Below are 20,159 nucleotides of genomic sequence, written 5' to 3'. Positions count from 1 at the left end.
AATGACTCAATTAATTGATTATAAAATTAGATGCAGATTAATTTACTAGATTAATAGTTGCATCTCTAAGTGTTTTATGTTTGTGGTTTGTGCGCAATTCACTGATTGATTTAAAGACAAAAAATGGTGAAGTTTCCTCACAGTGAAACATTTTTTCTCTAGAGGCCATGATAATGAATATTCCTTTGTGTATCCAGATTACATAATCCCATTACATGTAATTAGTTACTCCCCAAGCCTGGATGCAAGACCGTGCATAGGATTTATTTTACAATAATGACCTGTACATTATGCCTCACCACAAGTACTTTTTACTTTTAGTCCAAGTGCACTTTCCCAATTATACTTACATACTTTTACTTGCATTTTCAATGCAGGAAATTTTACTTGCAACGGAGTGTTTTTACAGTGGCACAAGGACCTTTACCTGAGTAAAATACATTTCCTCCACCACTGTGTAAACTGAGTAGTTAAAAGTGACTCTGGGGTCAAAGTAGAGGGTCAAACAGCACATTAGCGCCACCTAGAGGTGCTTGTTTGGGGTTTCTACTAACTCCTTCCTCGAAGACACTTCGGTATAATTTTCAGAACTGTACAAATGATCTACCTAACGGTTATAAATCCTAATTAAAGCCGCGGTGAGACATATTAATAGTCCAGGTCAGCGGTAGTAATCCGGTGGAAGTGACCGTTGAAACTCGCCAGCGGGTCTGTGCTAACCGGGCGGGGTCTATGCTCAGTCGCACGAGGAAGGTGTGCAACTCCCCTTTCCGCGCTCAGAGGAGGGTCAAACCGAGCTCCCCCTCTCCGTTTGACGGTCACAATGACGCTCAATAACTAACCCGGAAACAGCAACAGCAGCAAATCGCTTTTCTTCTCCTTTCAGCCCGGACCGCTGGCTTCTAGCGTGGTATCCAGACGTCGACTCCCGTGTTTCTCAACGAGCATCAAGGTAAAAGACAGAAAATCGCTACTTTATCTCGCCTTTTAATGTCCTCTCAACTAACCGCCTCAACCGTCCACCGGTTGCCATTCAGTCTGGCTTGTTTTAAGTGTTTAATTTTGTTCCATTGTGGCAAAAAAAAATAAAAAATAAATAATGATGAATCATAAACGTGTCCGGCGACATCAAACCCACGTATCGTGAAGTTAGTGAAAATTTTTAATAGTGTGAAATACGTGTTTGTGCTTTGAGGTTAACACACTCGATGCACCGTTAACTTCCCCTTTTCAGAGGAACAACGGTAGGTTCCTCAAGGTAGACGTTAGGCTACACTGCGAGCTACATTTTTCCTTTATTTGGCCACAGGCAGTGAATGTTGCACGCTTGACCCATATATCACTACAGCCAGGTTTATCAGCCGTGTTTGGCCTCATCTACACCACAGGGAGAGCCAGGTAATCTACACAGTTAGAAACTAACTGACCGTGTGGCTTTTTGGATTAAGACTGCTCGCTTACAGGCAGTAAATGATGCATCATTAAAGCTGCATTAAAGGAAATGCACACACTGACAGCTGGGACATGGTGAGAGCTGGTTTGTCTTTGACTAATTTCATTCTGCAGAAGGCGTGATAGAAGATTTTGTCACTTGTTTCCACACTGAAGTTACCATAATGTAAAAACACAGAAATAAAAAGCTTACATTAGCAAAAGTATAGAGGAACTATCAGCAGAATATATCACTGTTATATTGATTATGTTTATTGATGCACAAAGATCCAAGTAGCAACATGTTGTTGCACATCCTGTCTGAGGTCATTTTAAATTTTGATATAGTTACTGGGTAGCTTCAGAAACTGTATAATAATGCATCAGGGTTTATATGCTTGTTATAGTGGTAAAACAAAATGTAGTGGCACAAAAATTGCAATATTTCCCTCTGAAATGTAGCATAAAGTTGCATGATTTGGAGTTACTCAAGACCATTTACTTCAGAATTCTTTTTAGCACAGCACTTGAGGAAATGTACTTAGTTACGTTTCACCACAGGTTGACTGACAAACTTGTCACTTTTATTTCTTTTGAAAAAAAACCTCAACGGGTGGAGTTGCTTTTCTTAAGGTGTTCTCTTTGCACCAGTTGTCTGCACAGCTCAAGCGTAGCGTGGAAGATAATGTGCTCTCCTTTCCGCCCAGTCTCTGAGTCGGTCCTGAAAGTGGAAGTGAAACGTCCAGAAATCCGGATTTGATGGCAAGTGCAACTCTATTGTGGTTGTGATGCAACGTCTGTTAAATTTGTCTCAAAGGTCCCACGGTCTTTGCGTGTGCAAAGTGTGCCAGTGTTTATTTAAATGATTCCTTGAGAGGAGAACGTTCAGGTGTAATTCAAGTTCAGAAGTGTACACCCAGACTTTCACCTTCTTTTAGTGATATGCTGCACTTTTTTGTGTCAGTAAACAATTTACTACAAGCAAGTGCAAAAAGGTCTCAGTCCTTCATGACAAACCCAGTTCTGCTGTGCAAAATAACATGCCTCCAGGTTATTTGACTTATCCTCTTTTGCAATTTTTCTTCCTCATATCTGCCTTTCTCATTTTCAGAAACAGAAGTATCACCTTTCTCTCTATGTTCAGTCACTTTCTTCAATAGATGGACACAACTTTCTGTTCTCACAGCTCCAGTCAGTGTAGATGTGTACATATTAGCTGGAAAAGACATGACAAATACCTGACTACTTGTGCCACAGTTGTATGACTGTGAGACATGGTGCAACTTGTTGTGCCATGTCTCATACTCTCGCTGCAGTGGTGTGGACAGATGGGATAGAAGATGAGTGACTTTTGAAGCAGTTCAGAACTTCTAGTTTAGAGCTTATTCTTTCTTATATTGATTTGTGCTGCATGTAGAAGTTGCAGCAACAGTTACAAAGATTGCAGAAGTGAGGGGAACGAATACTTGCGACAAGAAAGTGAAATCTGTTGTTGAGCATAACCAGTGGGAAAATTATCTCACAACAACCTTGGCTTGTGAAACAAGCATGAAATGAGAATATGGCTCATTTGGCACAATGTATTACCTTATAAATCCCAGCCAGATGCAGGCAGAGGCATGCAGGTGCATGTAGGCATGGCCTTGCTTACAAATTTAACATTTATTGGATGCTGTGCAGCAGCATTGTCATACAAAGCAAACACTGGAAGCTACCCAGAGCAAGTTTTATAATAATAAACTTTATTTATACAATGATTAAGTTACAAAGTGTGTTACATGATTGAACCAGGATTAAAACATTTAAGGAGTGAGGCAAATGATGTTACGCAATTAAACTAGTACATAGATAAAATGGAATAAAATCCTCCAGCAATCAAGATGAATACTATTAATAAAACAGATAATTTGCATGTTATTTAGTCATAATCTCTCTGTGTCCTTGTCATAAAGTCATACAGCTTTAGTTTTTTCTCTGAGAGGATATTGTTGACATTAGACAGGACTTTTGTCAGTGCTGTGCATCAGTTTTTACATTATGGGTGCTCAAATAACAACAGAGACAGAGATGCGTGGGATATGATCAAAATGGTCTCAGTTTTGCTAATATATCACAGATAAATTCAGCCAAATTTTCAATTAAACTATCTCTCATGTTGACCCACTGGGACATTTAGTAGGAGCCACTGAACCTGTTAACCCTTTGAGGAAGCCCATGTGGGAAGATTTTCCACATACCTTCTCAAGCAAATGTATTTTCTAGTTGGGACAACTGCAGACAGTTTAGCTGCGGTGATAACACGGGGGTAGAGTGAGTGTAATGGTAGTTAATTTTAATTATTAATCATTGTTCCAGGAGTCCTCCCGCTCCCAAGGACCGTCTCGGCAGAGCTGCTCAGATGTTTTCATGTCACAGACTTGCAAACAGGCCTTCATTTATCATTTCAGCGGAAAGATTTGGGTTATTTTTCTGAGACTAAATGAGAGTAAAACAATTTTTGGACATTATCTCAGACAGTTTCTTGTGAATCAATCGCTGACTTCACTGGAATGCCACAAAGTCGGCAAGGGGTCCAGACGACACCTCTTGGCGACCCACTCCCCTTCAACACGCCCAGTGTCACTGAGCTGCTGGCCTCAGGTTGGGTTACAGCAGTTATTCTTGGTATGAGGTTCATGCAGGAAGTCGATCCACTCACACATAAACGTCCCATCTTCTTGAGCCATTGTTGTAACATGTTCAGTTAATGTATCATTGTGTGGTTTTACTGTATTGTTGTGACACTTAAGGCAGCCAACATGTGTTTATTTACTATACAGTGAGTGCCACTAAGACTTTAATACTCTACTAGAAACATATTGACTAGAGTGAGAATGGATGAGTGACCCAGTTATATTCCTCAAGCTTTGACTATGTTTTTATTGCTTTTATCTAGTGTTCCTGTCAGTTGTTTTTGTGGTTTTTGTGATCTGTGCTGGGTGGACACAATAACATGAGCGCTTGTGAAATGTAATGCAATGCAATCCACAGAAGTTTCCGAAAATAACAGCGACCAACACCTCTCTGACACGGCCCCCACCAAAACTATATTTAAAAGATTTACACATCCTTTCACAGGGCTGTTTGCACCATTTTGTCAGTGTTTACATTATTGTGTCCACCCCCTACATGCTGCGTGTTCAGTCAGGTGCTGCTGCTGTCTTAGTTTTCATGCAGAATGGAGCTGTATTGATTCCTGTCTCTGGCATAATGTTGTTTGGTCAGTTATTTGGATTAACTTCCTCTAAGTGATTTGGCCTGTTCAGCATTCTGCTTTAACACCATCATCATGAGACGACTTAATCTGGCAGAGTTGGTGACTTCAGCATCATTCGGCGTCCACATCACTTTCTCTTGTTGTTTAAAAATCTGGTTTTATAAGCACTTGACTTACAGCTACACTGCTTTGTTTAGTGTGGTGGGAATTGTGCCATTTGAGAGCCACTACTGAGTACACATAAATCTCCTCCTTCCATCACTACTGCATGTCTGCTCTTGTCCAGAAGCAGATCATAGTTGAAATGATGACACACTTGAGTCACTCAGTAGGAAAGACTGACTGTCTTTGCCCCCTTCTGAGTAGCATTCCCTGTTTCTGCACACAGCTGAATTATTAGAGAGCTGATCTCACCATGTCTTGCTTTAATTACCTACAGTTTGCTTGAAAGGTTTTACATGTTTAAAAGCACAGTATGTTGTTTCTGTTGCTAGGGGTCTCTTACTCAAACAAAATAAACAAACAAACAAACAAACAAACAAAAAGACATAGTTTGATGTTGTAAAATATATTTTTTTACATTAAATTATGGAAAGTAGTATTGATAACTGTGTCACTATCAATAAGCCTGTCTGTGTCTGATACTTTTAATTTCAAAAATCTAAATCAAAGCCAGAATCAGTGGTGTTTTTTTCCCTTTCCACTCCTTGTGATGTCCAGCGTGTCCAAAGAAAACACAAAACTTAGAAGACAGCACAACGTAGCTTACAGGCCACTGAATCGTACTTGATACCTGTAAACCGTCCTTTTAAAGAAGAAAGTGAAAATGTAAATGAAAGTTACCAGAACAGGAAACCAGTGAATGGTTGAGCTTTACAAATCAGGACTCAGTAGTCTAAAAATGGCACAACTGTCGATGCAAAAAATGTTTAACTTGAAGTTGAATTCTAATCCAGACCTTTTAAAATATGAAGTCAAATCATATTGTAGAGAATCATGACACCTCTACATAAGCAGTATTGATAAAGTCCTAACAACACCTGCCTGACTACAGGTGGCAAAGGGGATATGACACCATTGACAGGTGACCAAATGAGATGCACCATCTGCACCACCACCTTTATTATTAAATATAATAAAGGTAATAAAATGTGCATATTTCTCTGGGTTTGAGCAATGTTGAAAACATTTTGGATAATGTAAGTACACAGCTCACCAAAATATATAACATAGATCTAGTTCTTTTTACATTTTTAATGTGGAAATGTTACATATTATACCTTTCATGGCTGCCTGTGTTTATTGAGTCTGGATATGAAGAGGCATCGAGTGCTTTTGCATCGTTCCTGCTGTTAGGTCCACAAACAGATTTCTATCAGAGTTTGTTGATTATCACACACCGACTGTTTTGCTGTTAACTGAGCAGAGAAATATGTTCTGGAGCTGTGGAGGTCCTAGCTGTGGTGGTTTGTGTGTGTAGCCTTTGGCGGCAGCGAGTAATGTACTTTTGATGTGCGCCTCTGATGTGTCTGAGTCAGTATGTGTGCCACTTTCTGATGTGCAGCTCTGGCTGTGCTGCTAGACTCGAGCATTCCTCTCAACTTTCTCACATCCGTCCTGTGATGTTGGCTTATCTGAAGCCCTGAGCGTGCACATAATGAGAAGAGAGAGCAATCTCATATCTGTTTTTCTCTCCTGAAGGCAGGCCAATCCGAGGGCCTCCAACAGGATGCTTTCATTTGTTGCTCTCTGTGTGCAGCAGCAGTGTCTTTAGAGTAATGCGGCAAAAAAGGCAAAGTGGACTTTGCATTGAATCTCTCAACATAATGCTATAAATAACATGGCCCACTCAAAAGGAAAAAAAGCTGTCACTGTGTGTGCCCCTGCCCCCACACCTTTCACACATGCACAGAAAAGAAAACCCCTCCAGGCTCAGTTTTGAGAAAATCTACAGTAGAGATGGCAGAGATTGCTGCAGGATTTTCTCCTCCAACAGCCACTGAAATACTTTGATTGCCCTGCTGTATTACAAAAAAAATTCTCATCATATCAAACCATAAAAAGAAAAAAAATCTTTTCTTCTCTGGTGGTGGTGACAGTGATTTTATTACCGAATGTTAAAGCAGGCAGGCATGAGATCCTCATGTGGCCGCCTACATGTCAGTGGACACACAGAGCAGGGGAGTTGCCACAGATGGCAGATCAGCATGCTAGAAATTCAGTTTTTGCATGAAACCATTGCCGTGCTGCCCCCGCACCAATCCTTCATGCTCACATAGTGTTAAAACTGTTAAACAAAGCTGTCCTACTTTTTATCCAAACTGCCTGCCTGAGCATTAATTAAACGTCCACAGATTTTGAAAAAACTGCTCACATGATCCCATCCTGATAAGTCACATAGGCCCTTTTTTTTTTACCTAGTTCCTTATATTGTGATATTTATTTTGATGATGCTTTTTGTTTTGTCATGGTAACATTGCTCTTTTGGTCAAAGCTTTAGAAATCTGTAGCAAAGGAGGAGATATACACTTTTACATTGTTTGACTGACATTGCAGTTGCAATATTAGAGGTAATGATGAATTTTTACATCATTATTCTTATCTGTACCAAATGAAGGTGTTTTTTTTTTTTTGTCTGTTGAATCTGATGTGTTGGACAGGACATCTCTGCCTCATGACATTCATTTAAAAATTTTTTTTTTACACATTTTGCCTTTAACAAATATTGCACCTCCTGTAATCTGAAAATTGCAAAAAGCCATATTGCAAGATTGATAACATTTCAATCAATTGTGCAGCCCTGTTGTGTCTATACTGTATAATAGACGTGTAAGAAAATATCAGTATTTTCTTATACAACATTATAGTTTATGATACTGTATCGATTCTCAGAAACACTGTATTGTGATGAAAATGGCTGGTAGATTTGTTAGACGCAAAATAATAATTTACTATAGAGTGGCTAGTGAATATCTATCTGTCAGTGGCTGGTAGAAATAGTTAATTTCCCACCCTGTTCGTGATACATGCAAAGATTTATGGCAGGCATTAATTTTGTGTTGGGTTTAAAACCCTGATCATCTCTAGTGGTGACATCATTTGGTCAAAACTGTCCAGGACTTTGGTTTATGATGAAATAATTACATTTCTTTCAGCCACAGCTGTTCTCTGTGTTCAATTCTGATAAGAACACATTAGCATGCTAATGTTACAATAAGAAGGTGAACATATCAAACATATCTCCCTCACCTGCTTCTTACAGGATGTAAAAGGATAAAGATGGCTGTAATACTTGAGTCAAACTTGTGTGCTGCAGGGTTTGCTTGCATGATTGATTGTAATTGCTCGCCACCGTTTCTGAATCTAGCTGAGATGAATGAGCTCTCAACAAGACATTTGTTTTGACATTTCAATTTGAGGATTTCCAGTTCATGTAACCGATCTGTGGAGGTTTTCTTAATGAAATGAGGCTCGGCTCGACTCTGTGGGCTTCAGTAAATTCAGCAGCAGTCGATATCCCTCCTCAGCCCTCGTCGCTCACTCACCAGTAGGAAATGGGGAATGCAAGTTGTCATGGTAACTTAAGCATTAATCAAAGTTTTATTCAGTGATGTTGAAATTTTTTTTGTCAGTTGGTAGATTTACCAGACATACAGTAAGCTTCTCTACTGTATAGTCTACACTGAGAACAACACAGGATATTTTTTAAACACTTTTGTCTTTTCATCTATTAGTTTTGTCTTCAGTAGTTTTCGAGAAACATAAATGATACTTAATTATATCAAGACACAAGCATGTATTAATAATAACACATTTTAAAAAACAAGCAAGACAAAATAAATATAAAGGCATCAATATTGCAACAAGCAGAAATATACAATATTTATGAAACAAGTTGTACTATTACAAATAAAGATACAATAAAAAAATCAGTATATAGAAATCGTTATAAAAAATAAAAATGTTTCTACTGCAACAAGTAATCAGCAACATCCAACTTCATTGCACCATACAGTCAACATAAACAAAACTGAATAATTAACCAATGGAAAATGGAAAAACAAACTAGTCTTTTTGGCTAGTTGAGGAAACTGGCAGCACACGTGGCAGTACATTTCATCCTTAGATGTGTTCTAACCACCTAAATGCCTGTTTTCATTCACTCCCTCCCTCATTACTGTTATGTTTTTTTAATGGGCTGCTTTTTGTGTTACATCAGCAGTTTGAGGAGGCTTAGTAAACCCATACGTCAGTAGCCCACGCATATCAGTAGCTAGCCACAGACGAGTCCTGTTTATGTTGAATGTTGAACTAAAAGGCATAAAGGAATTGGATGTTTGTGTAACTGCACAGAGATAAAACTTGGTAGCCACAGGGGGCCACCCACATGAAATTTGGTGGCCACGGAGTAACTTTTTGTGGCCATGGAACCCTGTGTATTTAATTTAACTCTCAGGTGTGTCTATGATTTTGTCCACCCCATTTATGCCAAAGAAGATGGACCAAATAAGCTGACAATTGAGCATATATTATGTATGTGCGTGACAAATGGACATGCTCCACATATAGATCCTATTGATTACCTCAGTGGCCTGCAGTCTGCAGTCAGACTCAGTACATGTTTTGCTGTCTGTGGCACACGCCGTTTACAGCAGGCCCACACATGTTGTTAGTCCACATGTATTGACTCCTTCATGTGGTGGAGGAAATTAAAACCAAAGAAAAATTTCCTTGGTACGTTGCAAACGTTGATTGCTGCTACAAACTGAAGATGTGAAAGCACAGCCCTCTTAATAAGATAATTGTAGAAAATGTTGCAGCCTCATAAAACAGTTCTTGTACACAAAACATTTAAATCCATTTCTGGTATGTAGCTACTGTACACTTCACTGGAAGTGACAAATCAAAACAAGGAAATATTTGTTTGAAACAGCAGGAAGTGAGAGTTCGGTTGAGAGAGAAGTACATGGAGTTTGTTTTATTGCCTCTTATCCAGAGGGAATGAAGCAATATCAGACCAGCGACGTTGGTAAATATGAGCAGGCTGCTGTGTAGTTTACTCAAGTTTTTTTTTTATGTGACTTTAAGGGTATTGAATTTCTCAAAACTTAACTTACTGCCATTACTCATCTCATCCCATGACTCCATCCTTATTTGAATGACTTCTTTCAAGTTTTTGTTAGGACAGACAGCTCCTCACGTGACGAGTGGATGCCTCCGAGCTAATTAAAACACAAAACACTGATCCCCCACAGTGGCACTTACTGGGCTGGAGTTCCCCCCCCCCCCCCCTCAGTTAAATTGTTTGCTTGAAGGGATGAGTAAATCACTACATGCACAGAATGATCTCATCATGTGGGTCTTTTCCCACAGAGCACTGAGGTGAATGACGGTATCCCTATATACAGCATGAGCCACAGATCTGACCAGCACAATAATGGCTTGAATAGCACAGACTGATGTTTGTCATTGACCACAGGCTTGTTAATAAGAAATATTTATAGGAGATTCTGGAAAGCTATAAAGATGTAGGGCTCAGGTAGCCTCAGATTTACTATCTCAGTTACAAAACTAGCCACGTTGTGTCTAGAAGGGAACTCGAGATCTGCACAAGTGTGAGTGATCATTTTAACTCAAATCATGAGCTTTCCCCAACCCTAACCAAGTTGTATCTGTCCCTAAACTTACCGTAGTTAAAATCTAACTACAGCATTGTCAAATATTATAAAACGTAATTAGTTCATATAAGGTGTACAGTGAAGAAAAGATTCCCCTCTAGACGCTACCCAGTGGTAGTGGGTCAGTTAGTTATAGGGCCAACTATCAAGAACTAATCACAAATAAGAATTTATTCCAAACTTCCTGCACAAATTGCACGCACACGGGTTTCAAATTCAACTCTATACTGCAAGCACCTACTGTATATCGATTTGGCTATATGTGCACCTGTAAACAAGCGAGGTGAATGCATGCATGTCTTCCATCTCTAAATTGTGTCTAACATTACTCCCAGTTAACCCACTCAGCTGTTACTAAGACTAGACTAGCAAGTAATGGCACAAATTGTGTGAGTCTTTTAACTGTGTTACAAAACATTTTACAAGGATGGGATGCTCTATCATTATAGTAAAGCAGCCTAAGTAAACCCCCAAAATAAAAAAGAAAAACGGGACATGTTTGTTATTTTAATGCTCATGAATAATCTTGGTTGACTTTGTGGAGATATTTTCATACAGAAACACACCATAGTTTGTTCTGCTTCCTCAAATGCTAATGCACTGCTCCACATACTTTAGGCCTGATTGTAACCCCTGTAACCTCATGTGCTCATTCAAGGGATAATTTAGCCTTATGTCGTGGCCCCCAGCTGTAGGCATGATGCATAGCTGACTCCCGTGATGCCCTGCCACAGATGTCACCCAGAATGTCCCCTGTGACATGTCAGCTCTACTGGATTAGATCTCGCGGTCAGTTAGCATGAAGGAAAGCCTCGGTTGAATGAGAAGAGAGACATCTACACCGCTGGTTTTCAGGTTCACAAGAATGTTCCTTTTTTCAGCATCTAGTCGACCTCTTGCTTTTATTTTCGTACTTTGCCCTTTTCACAGTGTCTTATTCGATCACCTATCGCTCCCACAGCTCTAGCACTCTTGCGGGTTTGAAGTTTCAGGGTTTGAAGTCTGATCACATTCATGCATGACCAACACGGCCACTATTGCCGTGCATTTGTATGCAGGCTGGCGAATAGAGGAGTGCCTTGGTCCTAATGGTCTCACAGTCTACTGAGCTTGTGCTGCACAACTTGTGAAACGAGCTTGTGGCTTTCAGAAACTGTGTCAAAGCCTTAAACTGAGGAGACTCGTTTTACTTCATCCAGAAACTAGATGTGTGTTTGTGGATAAATGTATGTTTTTCTTTTTGTAGATTAAATGTTTGGATGACAAACTGATCACTTTTGATTTGCCTTTTCAAGCTCTTAAGACTTCACTGAATGAATAGATGTAAATGTGGGCTAGACTGAGTTAATTGTGTTGTAGAGCTCTTACAGGAGGTGGCAGGGAGCCTTGAGGTGAATCAGAGGAAGTGTTGCACAATAGGAAGTGGTGTGTTTTTCATGTGTGTCTATTTGTTCCAGGTTTTATAAGGACTCTGCAATTACCTCATATTTCACAAGGAACATGGAACATGAGAACAACCCTTTTATTGCATTATTAACATGTTATCTACTCATAATGTTCTCTATTTGAGTCATTTCTAGGTAATCACCTCATTTAAAAAGGAACTTCACAGTAAGATTAAATGAATGCTATTACAGAGAGTCTTTTGTAAAGAGGTGTGACCAGTATATCTGACAATTCTTAAAATAGGAAATGGTAGTTTTCAGTGATTTTTCTTTTTAATAGAATTTGTGTGTTTTTTGTGTTTTGGGGCTTTTATGGCTTTAATTTAATAGGACAGCTGAAGTGAGGACAGGAAAGGGGGGAGAGTACGGGGTTGATGTGTGGCAAAGGGCTGCAGGTGGGAGTTGAACTCCTCCTGAGGACTCAGCCTCGGTACATGGGGTGCATGCACCACCAGCGGAGCTACCAGGGTGCCCCAGAATTTGTGTGTTTTTAAGAAATGTTTAATTTTATTTAAAGAAGGCTTCATTTTGCATTATGATACTGCAGGTTGTTTCATGCTGTCAGTGTTTGCATTAGACCCTGAAGTCATCTCTTTGTCACACTACAGATTTTTAAATTTTTTCTTGAGTTATGTTTGATATTTTGTGGCTGACCTGTTGACCTGTGTTTCAGAGGCTGACCTCTGCTGGAGGACTGTAACCCGGGGCCACCTGCCAGGCCGGGCCTCCCTGCTCCTGACAGTCACACAGCTCCACTGCTGGTGAGTCCTCGTACCAGGTCACACGTGTATGAGTGGAGAAAGCTTTTTTTTTTTTCAAGGACTGGTTTGGGACTGGGTTATTTTCTCAGTTAATTGCTGCCAATCAGTTAATTGATAAGAGAATGTGTTAATGCTGCACCAGACTGTGGCAACATCTGCAGCGATATTACATAGTTATATTATTATTTGTATTTTCTTTTGTAAAAGGATGGCTACTTATTGCTGCATTGTTTTGCAACTGTACAAACATAATTCAAACATTGATTGCATTGAAAAAGTGTGAACCTATCCTATTAAACTGCCTGTGTGCGACATATTCATCAATGCAAAGTTTGACCGTTTGGCTATTTTCATACTGTAAACTTTTGTTCTCTGCTTCAGATTACCATCTGCATATCTGCTGATATTTATTTACATGTCTATTTATACCTGTTCAAGGACGTACCGCATGTCTGATCCTAATTTGAATTGGCCCAAAAGCTTGAAAAGCAGGTTGTTGAGAACGATGGAGAAAAACGCTCTGCATCAAAGCTTGTTTGTGCGCCCGTGTTTCTCCCATTGTCTCGGAGCAGTTAAGGTCATAGATGTTGCACACTGAATGACTAGGAATAGATAGAGGCATTAAATGGCAGTTGAGTCAGTTACCTTGCTTTCTTTCCACTAGTGATAATTTCCATGCTAATGTGGGCCCAGTCATAGGTAGGAGGAAAACTCTGGCAGCTGTTGTTGTCTCATTTACTTTGTTTTACAAATTGCGGTTGAGAGGTGCACACGTTGCTTCACTTGTGCTCTAATTTTGCTCCAGTTGGTCCAGAACTCCGAAAGAAGAGATTTTTCAGGGGCAAAAATGCAACTAGTACACTGTCTGCTTCAGTTTGAATGTAACATGACATTTCTCTCTGTGGACATTTTTGCCCCAGCCGGCGCAGAATCAAACGTTGCCAAAGTGTCCCTCCTGTGTCTCATTAAAACTCCCACACTCTGATTTTAACAAAGAAAAAATAATGAAGGGAGCTGGTCTATTCAGTTAAGGGCACTGTAAAAATTCTATTAGCTTCATCAAGGGCAGAGCAATAGAGGTGAAAGATTTATCTCAATAAAACGTTGAATTTCATTTCCGTCTAATGACCTGTTTAATGACCTATTTTTAATAAAGAGCAGTAGAAAAAAGTTCATTAAAACATACAAAATGTAAGTTCTGCCTCAAAGGGTGGCTCTCACATTAAAATATAATAAAAGATGTAGTTTGTTGGCATTGTGAAGGAGTGTGGGATCATGGGAGTTGTTGTAGCTGATGAAAATCTGACATGACTCAGGCAGAAATCATATTCATGGATGAGGTAACATTAAGGTTTTATTCATATTAGATTTTTTTATTCACAGTTTCTTCACTGTCTGTATATGTGTACTCACTGTCTCACTCCACGTTGTTTCTGTTGTGTCACATGTCGATGGTGGAACAATGCAACTGTCAAATGATTGGCTGTTTGCATGTCACCTGTTGCACACTCTGTTATCAAGGGATATGATTGGCTGCTTATGCGCCGTGGTGTATTACATCACACTTGATGCATTTAAATAGAGCAGCATCAATTAATTGAGTCCTATTAAATTAATCAGCAACTGCTTTGATAATCAAATAATTGGTTTGAGTAATTTAATAAGAAAAAAAATCTCAGATTCCAGTTTCTTAAATGCAATTTTTTTTCCGTGTTCACTCGTCAATGACAGTAAACAGAATATCTTTTGTGTTGTGGACAAAACAATATAAGGAAATTGTGTTTTGCTTTGGGAACCATTGATTAACATTATTTACCACTTGATGGCATTTTAACAACTAATGGATGGATTGAGGAAATGATTACAGATAGAACAGATTAGTCAGCAATGAAAATAAGCATTAGTTGCAGCCCTGCATTGAAAAGAAACTATTGAACATTTTATTGGTCAGTGTTCTTTTTGATGTTGATAAAGTGTCTTTTGCTGATACATAATGACTGTTACTTCAACCTTTATTAATAGTTTGTCTCTTCTAAAAATCATACTACACACTTTATCCTCCAGCTTTGAGTTGAGGGGTGGAACAAGAAGCACTTGAACCTTGATAAACTCCTCATGATTAAAAATTCACTTTTAGAAATGTAGTAGTTTGGGGGCACCGATACAGTAGACATGTCATTATGTAAGGCCGCCTGTGGTGCACCTATGCCTATTATAGCCTTAATGTGCCGTGCTGTGGGTGTATGTGTAATGCTGGCTCAGGAAATGAAGTGCATTGTGGGCCATAAAAAGGAGTTGAGTAATGTAGGTGCTCCCAGCTTCCTGTTTTCCCCCCACCCCACTGAAGGCCAGGGTGTTTATGTAACTGCAGGCCACAGTGTCACTGCCCAGCAGCTCTGACATGTGACTCTTCATGTTTGAGTACATTTCACATGTTTTTTGTTTTCTTTAATAGGTAGTTACTTTGTGGTTTAAAGTGCAGATGACCTACATGTTCCTCATTTCAGAGCAGTGTCTAGTTCTGGTGCTTACATTTCCCTTCGCCACAAAAGGAACCTTTTTTTTCTCTCTCTCTCTCTCTCTCTGTCTTCACCTCACCCTGTCACACCTCGCCATCATTTCTCTTCCTGCTTGCATGTTTGCCCATCCCTGTTGTATTTTCCTCCATGTCTCCGTGGAGATTGTTACCATGACACACGGCTATCGCTCGATTGGCTGAGCTGCAGTGCTGGAATGCTGCACCGTTTTGACAGCTAAGCCTCAGGTGGTTCATATATAGGATCACTAAGTCAGTGTATCCCCACGAGAGACCAACCATGTGTATGTGTGTGTGTGTATAGGCTAATGACAAGCTGCTGTGGTGCCCTACTAAGACTTGAATCCATTCACTAAAATAGCCTGAATGGTAAGCTATTTTAGTTAGCATGCAGTACACAAGCCTGTGGCGGTACAGGGGAGCAGGAGACGTGTTGCATTATAAATGGAGAATGGAGCTGAGTTAATGCAGCAGGCCGAGTTTTGTGTGAATATACACAGGATGGATTAGCCTCGCTAAGCCAGGGGGAGGTGTGGTGAAGTAGCCTGAGGTGAAGCTTTTCTTGGCTCTCCTGTTGCTATGATCATAATTGGGTCAATACTGCCCCCAGCTGGTGATGAATAGCAGTGTCATACCTGTGTAGATGATGGATTGTGCACAGAAAATGTAGATTTTGTAAGATTTATAGCTCTAGAATTAGAGATTTCTCAACTCATGGCTTGCTAGGGCTGCAACTAATAGTTATTTTCATTACTGATTAATCTGTCTGACTTTTTCTCGATTAATTGAGCATTTTTTCATCCTTAAAATGTTAGAAAACAGTGAAAAATGTTGATATCTGTTTCCCAAACCACAAGGTGATGTTTTCAACTGTCTTGTTTTGTCTGCAACCCAAAGATATTTAGTTTACTGTCATGGACGTCTAAAGAAATGGAAATAATTACAAATATAATATTTGAGAAACTGAAATTAGAGATATTGGGCATATTTTCCTAAAAAATGACTCAGATTTACTAATTGATTATCAGAGTAGCTGGCAATTAATTTAATAGTTTACAACTAGTCAATTAATAACTAATCATCACAGCTTTAGCTTAGCTTTGTCTGTTTTTTGTTTAGAATAACAGCAAATGTGACAATAAATATGCAACAAAAGGATGTATGTTTGGCCTCTTTAATCTTAATATACCTAAGAAAAAGTGTGATAAAATAAGTGTTTTATTCTCAGGGAATTGTCAGTTGCTCCACACTTGACTCAGCATATGGTAGACACTCCGGCCCGTCTCGACCCCACCCGCTCGAGCAGGTCATTTGAGATGATACGTCTGAGTGGGTGTAATATGTAGAGTGGCTTGTTATGTCAGCTAAAAGCTCCCGGCTTCTCCTCAGTTATCTATTATTTATGCCACTGGAGGGCTGACACTGTGTAACTTCCTGCCCAGGTTCCCTCGAGGAGCAGGTCCGCCCGGCTGCTGCTCATTCCTTTGCAGACGTACGTTCATGTCAAAAAGCCTTAACGTCGGGCAGATTAGCATGAAACATGGCATTTTAACGTTCAGTCTGCAGAAATGTCATTTGAATGTTCTGTTTTACCACCCTGAAATTGCTGCATGTGAACACTGGGTGGTGCTCTTACATCAGACACGAGTGCTGCTTTTCATCCCAGGAAAATGACATCTTGCCTTGAGTTAAAAATGTATGTTCTTTGCTACTATTTCCTGCAAAAAAGTGATTTAAATTCTCAATAACTACGCCTCTTGTCATTTGTATTTACCAGTTTCATGCATAAGCATTCTTGAAGCTGGTATTTGAAAGGAAAAAGGTTTGGGAGTGGTCTTCCCCACCGCTTACTCCTTGCATGCATAACTGTTTCCATCCTCCAGATGGCACTGCTCTCTTACTGAGTGAAAACGCTGCCTGGTACTCTTCAATCTGACACTCATCATCCTTCCAAAACCTCCTCTGTGCCCCACCCAAAATCCTGCTAGAGTATTACTTTGCTGTGCAGGAAAAAAAACAATTCAAGGTGATGCTAAAATATATTTCTTCAATTTAAGTTGGGGATTAATTTAATGTTAACCTCAAAAACCAAATATGTGAGGCGCTGTGGCCCTGAATGCTCAGGAGAGTCGACCAAGTGAGATTTAAGGACACAGTGACGCTGGTGAGTCACAGTCAGTCAGAAGGTCAGTCGAGTAATGATGGTTCGGGGCGGTTTTAGCAGAAGATCTGTGTTTGAATGGGTTTTTAGGAGGCAGCTGCCCTGAAGGAGGTGCTGCTTTGACTGACGACAGTGAGTCAATATGAACCCCCACCACACCCCCTCCTTAATGATTTCCTAACACATCCTAGGAAGGAGTCAGAGGACTCTCAAGGGCAGGGTGGGGAGGGCTGAGGATGGAGCAGAGATTCAGAGTTCATACAAACACCATGGGTTGGTTTTAGGTCTCTTTAGTAAAGCTGCAGCGATTAATTGATTAGTTGTCAACTATTAAATTAATCACCAACTATGTTGATAATTGATTAATAGTTGGTCCAAATTCTCAGATTTCAGCTTCTAAACTGTAAATATTTTCTGTGTTCTTTAGTCCTTTAAGTGAATAAATAAGACATTTTAGGATGTCACCTTGGGCTTTGATCAACACCCCCCCCATTTTCTGCCATTTTATGGACCAAAAAACTAAGCAAGAAAATGATCCGACAGTTTAACCAATAGTGAAAATAACTGTTAGTTGCAGCCCTACTCTGTCACAAAATATTCCCAGCCTTTTGTAGGATGTGGAGAAGCACCTTCTTTGCTCATATAGACCCCTGTTGTGTTATTGTGGAAGACTTTTCACAGTTAAATGTATTGATCTGACATCAACATGAGTCGCAAGCTGTCAGCAGCATCTCTGTGTGTGTGTTGATGGTATAAATTGTTGTATTGGTGCGACTGAAGAGTGGCGGCGAGAGGCTCTTCATAGAGCTCGATTTCAATGGAGCCAGCGTTTTAGCTGACTCTTGTGTATGTGCCTGTTGCCATGGTTTCCAACTTTCATCAGGTGCTGTCCAAAGAGAGAGGGGGCTTAGCCAAGGATGAGGCGCTCCCACTTTCATCTTATCTCTGATCCGTTCCTCTGGACAAACGTCCGGCTTCACGTTTGTTTCCATTCATGCTGATCAGGTTCATCTCGGCTGCGGTGATTTTTGAAGTTGTTTTTTTAGAGAGGTAGGGGGTATTTTTAGCCGCGTGTGGTTGCAGGAGCGAGATGAGACAGCTGATACTGGATGTCACCACAAGTATCGCCATCAGTCGTAATGATTCAATCTTCCTGTGAGGTTTGTTTTGATTTGCCAGAAACTGGGTGAGGGGGGCATTATCTGATGTTTACGCGGGTGCAACAATACAGAGGCGTGGCTACGAGGTAATCGAGTTCACCCCCATAAACAAACAAATGGCACCCCCCTCCCCCCTTTTTTCCCTCTTCATTGCCATGTTCCCCCTAAGCCATTTTTAGTCAGCTGGGTAGGATTGGCAGGAGATGGACTGGGGTGAGGAGAAGTCGAGTAGGGGGGAGGTTGGAGGAGGAGGAGGAGGAGTGGGGGTGCGCGCATGCCAGCCCCATTTGGGAAGTGCTCCCCCATTTTCTGCCTGTCGAATCGGGCCAGTGTCAGCGAGCTCCGGCGGGTCCAGGTCTGGTCGAGTGGGCTAATGCGATGTGGCGTGTCACCCGGGGAATCTAGGTCAAGTTTAAAGCTGCCTGGCTCTGCCCGCCTCTGCTGCAGTGTGACGCTTCACAATCCCTCCCCTTCCACACACGCAATAACACTCAGCACTCAACCTCACCTACATTATTATTATTTTTTATTTAAGTGTCTTATAAAGATACAAATTAGATGTATTTTCTTTTGTAGACCCACATAATCTCAGACATAAACAGACATACACTCTGCTGCCTCCCCCCATCCCTCCCCTCCACACCCCAGGCAAGCTCTCAGCCTCTCCACGGCAGAGCCCACGTGACGCTCCGCGCCGTGTCTGCGCCCCGGCCAGGGAGGGGGGAGGGCGTTGTTTTTCTTCCATAGTAAAGCAGCAGGGCACGTGGATCCTCATGCTGCAGCCCGAGTAGTGGAATGTCAGCACTATCCCTCCCTTACATTAGCCAGCCATCAGCCCCCGAGCTGTTTTTGCAGGACGCTGCCGCAGTGCTCGGCTTCAGCTGTGCCCTGCTTCTCGCTCGGTGTGCTTATTAAAGGGGTGGCACAGAGGGCTGGGAGAAGACGGTAAAAGGCAGTGCCATCCAGAGGTCAGGCTGCTGCATGGGCGTGGCACTGTTTTGGCATCTTTTCCCAAAATAAGCTTCAACCTCTCTGCACCATCTGCAAATATGTGGGATGCTGATTTTTTTCAAGAATACATCCAACATCTTGAGAACATTTTAATTATAGCAAAGTGACAAAATGTATTATCATATTTTAGCTGCAATTACAATGTGATAATTAATTCACATTCATCAGTATATGACTTGATTTTCCTCTTTTTTTAATTTAAAAATTGCTCATAATAACAGGAATTTGCTGAGCTGCACAAAAAAATCAAATCACATTAAATCACTAAGTGCTCAGCAGTGGAATTAAATATTTCTCCATCGTCTCCAGTTGACTTCCCTCCCCGACTAATCCGCTGTTTTTGGCGCATTACCTCATCTGTATTAATATATTCATGTGCTTTCAAGTCCTACTACTACTGTACTCGCTCCTCACCCAGAGCTTGCCTCTGATTGGCTGCTGCAATGTTTTCAATGGCACCAAATTTTTTTTGACTCCATGGATACAGTGAGCTGTTGGGTAGATCGGCTCAGCCAATGGGAGAGCTGCGCGGGCTCCTGCTTGTCAGATTCTGCCCCTGGCCTTAGAAGCAGCCCTCCCTCCCTCGCTGTGAGCACGCGATGGCTCAGTAGGGGGGTTCAAAACAACAACAAGGCTGTCGTCGGGCTCTCTGTGGTGCCCAGGACATGCCAGCACTCCTGGGTACTACTACAGCCACCAAGAGAGGGAGGGGGGGCAGCT

General features: G+C 40.9%; 1 protein-coding gene across 1 annotated transcript in view; it reads left to right on the top strand.

The window, feature by feature from the left end:
• Nucleotides 1-797: 797 nt before the first annotated feature.
• The window catches only part of cyribb (CYFIP related Rac1 interactor Bb), a 40,244-nt gene continuing 20,882 nt past the window's right edge, over nucleotides 798-20,159 (top strand). Inside the window, exons 1-2 of the mRNA XM_084747072.1 lie at nucleotides 798-952; nucleotides 12,484-12,571. The gene's annotated coding sequence lies outside the window, so the exon portion shown is untranslated. The remainder of the gene's footprint in view (nucleotides 953-12,483; nucleotides 12,572-20,159) is intronic.

Source organism: Lutjanus erythropterus, chromosome 21 (assembly GCF_056507025.1).
Source record: "Lutjanus erythropterus isolate fLutEry1 chromosome 21, fLutEry1.hap2, whole genome shotgun sequence".
Lineage (NCBI taxonomy): Eukaryota > Metazoa > Chordata > Actinopteri > Lutjaniformes > Lutjanidae > Lutjanus > Lutjanus erythropterus.
The sequence above is the reverse complement of the archived record's forward strand: the minus strand, read 5'-3'. Positions and strand labels throughout refer to the sequence as shown.